A 5185-nucleotide genomic window follows, 5' to 3' on the forward strand; every position below is an offset into this window, starting at 1 on the left:
CACTTTCAAAGACACAGCAGCCTCGCCCACATGCCAGATGACCGCCCTGAGTTCACTGTGAAATTGCAGAGGAATTTACGACCTATGTGGTCTGCAGATACCATCGCTCCCAGGACTGTGGTCATGGCTACAGCTCAGCCTCTCGCAATGCCCCCGACGCCGCCCGGTTCTGTCAAACCTCCACGCCGTCTCGCGTGACCTCGCCTCCGTCCTTCCTGCCCAGGGACCCTGTCTGCCCGTCGGCACTGAGTGCAAAGGCCCCCGTCCCCGCAGCCCCTCTGGCCTCCGCAGCGCCTCTGTTCCCTGGATCGCCGCGCTCTTCAGGTTCCCGCTCCGTGGCGCCGGCTCCTTGCCTCGGCGCTTCTGTGCCTGTCCCCACACCCAGCTTTGTGTTAATGGATCATTAATGTAACTGAAGGAGCAAGCGAACCGAGTTAAACAGCCTCTGTCAAAAATCACTTACTTCTGGGGAGGCGCAGTGGATGCGGGGAGTTAAAGGGGCTCCCTAGGTGCTGCCCTGTGGTTCTTTAGCTGCCAGGTGACGTAAGATGCCTATAGAGCCCCGCCCGGGGCTGACGCAGACGCTCTGGGGACGTCCCTTGGCTTCCTCCCCCCCCCCCCCGCCCCTGTTGTGGACACACAGTTATCATGGTTGATGACGATCGGAAGTTCAGTATGTGAAGTTTTGTCAAATATTATGAGGACAAAGTAGCCCCTTTGTCCTCAGGCTGGCCGCCAGCCGGCCCGACGGAGGTGGCCGAGCAGGTCGGCGTCCGATCGCGGTGGGACGCAGGGCCCCGGGTGTGCGGCTCTGTGGTTAGAATGAGGGGTTGGTTCCGGGGCGACCCCTGATAAGGTGCCCAGCACACCGAGTCCTCAGTGAGCGTCACCGGTCGTCAGCTCCTCTCCGTGAGGGTGGCTTTCCGAGCCCCGCCGTGGGAAAGAGCATAAAGCTGCTGCTAAGCTCAGAGGGGAAAACGCCACGATCAGCTAGTCATGTCGCCTGGGTGCAAGGCGGGGAAATGGAGCTTCTGTCCTAGGTCGGGACTCTACTGCCTGAAACTTAGGCAGGTGCAGAATAACCCAGAGGCGGACTCTGGGAGAATTTAATATCGATAGGGTGGCCAGGCGTCATTTCCTAGGCCATAGGGGACCCCAGCCACAGGGCGCGGTTTAAATGAATTAAAATCAAGTGAAATTTAAAACGCAGTTTCTCACGTGTCAGGTGCCCGACAGCCACACGTGGGCACTGGCTGCCGCACTGAAGGCACAGACCTGGAGCAGTCTCATCACTCAGAAAGTTCCTTGGACACAGGTGCTCTCCCGGACGCCCTAGGAGGGTGTGCTAATGCCCTGGCCAGTGTGCGCAGTGGTTAGAGCGTCAGCTGTGCACCGAAGGGCCGCGGGTTCGATTCGTGGTCAAGGGCACGTACCTGGGCTGCAGATTTGCTCCCAGCAACCAGCCGATATGCCTCCCTCACGTCGGTGTTTCTCCCCCCTCCCTCCCTCCCCCCTCCCTCCCTCCCTCGCTTCCACTTTCTAAAAAAATCAATGGAAAAAATACCCTCAGGTGAAGATTAACAGACAGAAAATAAAACTGTGTAATGCGTCAAGTATATAAACGCACATGTAGCCACCGCACATGTTTCACGCTGCGAGCGTGTCAGTTGGTGCGCACCCTCGGGTCCCGGAGGATGCCGTGGATGCCGCGGGCCGCGGCTCCTGTGCTGGGCAGTCGCTGCTCAGAGCGGGCTCGGTGGTTGACAGCACTGGCTGGTTTCACTTCCTGGGGAACAGCGCAGAGGAATGAAAAGCGAAAGATGAAATCTCTTCTCTTCTCGCAGGCAATAAAAGTGGTCGTTTTCGTTAGGGTTTTGAGGCTGAGTAGGTGTTGGAGGTTTGAGGGCTGGTCTTAGGCACGTCCCCGTGAGCAGCATGACTTAAATAATTAAAGACATCACTTCAAATAAATCACCTGAAGTGTTTCACAATCAGATAATCATACCATGGAGGGTTTTTCCTAAAGATGGGAGAGTCTCTTGCTTCCCTCAAAATGAAGTACCTGGGACCATTAAACCCCCTTTATATGATGAATGAATGAGACTATTAAGCGAATACTAGTGAGCTCTTTCTAGTGCCTCGCTATGTGAAAACATTAAAAATTAAAAACAAACTGTAGCTGTGTGTCTTACCCGAGTAGACTGTCAGAGTCCACGTGGCTGCGGGGACGCCACCGTCTCGAGTGGTCGGGCGCAGTGACCCCGGGGCGGGCGTCTGTGTTACCCCCCAGCCCCACGCCCGCCTCCTGCGTGGAGTCACTTCCCCAAATGCAGATGGGCCCAGTGCAGACTGCGTGGCCTCAGGGGAGCTCGGGACGGAGCAGGTCTGGGCTCCCGAGGCAGACGCACAACAGGCTGTTCACGTTCCAAGTCGCAAACGTGCAGAAATGAGCGAAGGGACAAACAAGGGCATTGCAGGGTGTGGTCTGCGCCACGAGGAACGGGAACGAAGTGCCCAGGGGCGAGGCTACGGAAACATCAAGCTGCAGAGGAATCGAGCCAGAGGACAGGAACCGGCTCTCGGTTCATTGGCCCCGTGCCTGTGGGCCGGTCCTCCCGTCACCCTCTGGACCTTAAAGCGTCCCCTCTCCACCAGGAGTAATCCGAGCGCAGGGCCAGTCAACTCAAATGGGCTCAATGCGGAGGGGCCGTTTAAAATGAAAATACCCTGGATGAGTGCAAACGACTGTAATAATTACAGCTTTATCCTTGCCTGGAAGGACTGTCGTCACTGGTCTGAGGTCCTCGCTGTGCCCCTTCCAGGCCCCTGGGCCCTCAGGGATGTGGGAGGCTGTGGGCTCCGTGGCTGAGCTACCCCGTGGCCACCTCGGCCCACTTTCAGAAATGCTCCCGTCGCGTGACCCGAGTAGACTGGGGTCAGCAAACCCTGCGCCTGAACCTCGCAGGACCGTATTTGCTGCTAGTCAGGCCTTTGTCTCCCTGCGGTGAATAGTCTGTAAATATCCCAAGCCTCACTCCAGAAACGTTACTGCGCATTTTTTTCCCTTTAGTTAATAAGTATCAAGAGAAACACAAATAATTACATGGTGGCTGTGTATGTTTTTTGTTTTTTTTAACCCTCACTTGAGGATATTTTTTCCACTGCTCTTCAGAGACGGAGGGAGGGACGGAGGGAGGGAGGGAAACATCGATTTGTGGCTCCGCTTATTGATGGACTCATTGGTTGCTTCTTGCATGTGCCCCGACCGGGGATCGAACCCTCAACCTTGGTGTATGCAGACGGCGCTCCAACCTCCTGAGCTACCAGGACAGGGCCGAGCACAGGTGCTTGGCTGGACCAGTTCCGCTTGCTCGATGACCTTCCCTTGAAGGAAAAGACACAGATGGAGAGGGAAGCCTGGGCCTATCCCTGGTCAAGGAAGAAACAGGCTGTTTTGAGCAATGCGGCGATTTGAGGAAGTTAAAGGGATTAAGAGCACAGGTCATGTTTCAGGCTGGGAAACGCACTTGCGTTTTGAGTTCCTGTGGCTGGTGCGAAATCTCAGGCTGAATCACCTCCGCCGCACTCGAGTGGGCGCGTCCCCTGTGAGGGCTTCTGCTCCTCAGGAGCCTGTGAGCTGGGCGAGCCTCGCAGCAGCCCGACCCCCACACCTGTTCCTGCCTAACCCAGCACCGTCGGAGGGGCCTGATGCTATAATAGACTCATCCACGAGAAGGAAGGCCAGCTCTGCACGCAAGTCCGCACCCAGGGGGCTCCATCTATGACGCAGCAGTCCTGTGTTCGGACGTTGTTTGAATCCTTGTTGATGCCCTCGGAAGCTAGAAATGGCATGAGGTGCCCGGCTGGGCATGGCTCAGCGGTTGAGCGTCGACCTGGGATCCAGGCGATCTGGGTTCGATTCCCAGTCAGGACACATGCCCTGTTGCAGGCTCGATCAATGACTCTCATCATTGATGTTTCTGTCTCTCTCTCCCTCTCCTTTCCTCTCTCTGTAATCAATAAAGATATATTTTTAAAAAAGAAAAAAAGGAAATAGCATGAGGTGCCCTGGCCAGTGTGGCTCAGCGGTTAGAGTGTCGGCCCAAGTACCAAAGGGTAGCGGGTTCGATTCCCCGTCAAGGGCACGTACCCAGGTTGCAGGTTCGTTCCCTGGCCTCGCCAGGGTACGTGCGGGAGGCGACCCATCCATGTGTCTCTCTCATGTCAGTGATTCTCTCTCCCCCGCCCTCCCTTCCACTCTCTCGACAAAGAAAATCAATGGAAAAAATATCCTCGGGTGAAGATTAACAACAGCAACAAAAGAAACAGGGTGATGTCCAGGAAGCCAGAAAACAGGTGATCGAGCCGCCAAAGATTCATATCCAAAGGTTCTCTCAGAGCCAAAGGGGTCACTGAGGGACAAAACGGATGAGATAACGGCCCCTTTCTGCAGCCGGCATGACCTCGAGGACCCAGCGGACTTTCAGGGCCTCTTGGCCCCGGGTGGCTCTGCGTGTTTTCCAGCCCCTTTGTCTAGTGCCCGGCTTTGTTTGCTGACCTTCACTGACTTTGCAAGTCCTGTTTGATTAGGGGGAGAGCCGGCCTAGGGTAGGTTAAAGTGTAAGCTCATAGCGCAGAGAGCGCTGGCTCCTGGGAGAAGGCGGCTGCCCGGGCTGTGGCTTCCTGAGAGGCAGCCGGCGTCTCGAATCCCCTGCCCTGAGCCCCGGGGTCCCCTGTTAATGCCGGACATCTCCATGCCACACTTTCTCTGCCTAAACAAAGTCCCGTATACACTCTTGTGTTTAACTAGAATATTCTCTTTATCAAAAAGGACAGGTATCTAACCCAGTTATACTCAAATGACAAGTTCAGAGTGCTATAGGTTAGGCTGAGACAGTGGATCTCAAATTTTATTATGCATCAGAATCACCTAAAAGACTTTTTTCAATATATTTATTTTTGTTAATCTTCACCTGAGGATATTTTTTCCATTGATTTTTTTTTAGAGAAAGTAGAAGGAGGTGGGGGGCAGAGGAGAGAGGAGAGAGAGAGAGAGAGAGAGAGAGAGAGAGAGAGAGAGAAGAAAACCTCACTGTGAGAGAGGCACATCCATTGGTTGCCTCTCGCACTCGCCCCACCTGGGGCCAGGGATCGAACCTGCAACCGAGGTACATGCCCTTGACCG

The sequence above is a fragment of the Miniopterus natalensis genome, chromosome 3 (assembly GCF_054644295.1).
Source record: "Miniopterus natalensis isolate mMinNat1 chromosome 3, mMinNat1.hap1, whole genome shotgun sequence".
In the NCBI taxonomy this organism is placed as follows: domain Eukaryota; kingdom Metazoa; phylum Chordata; class Mammalia; order Chiroptera; family Miniopteridae; genus Miniopterus; species Miniopterus natalensis.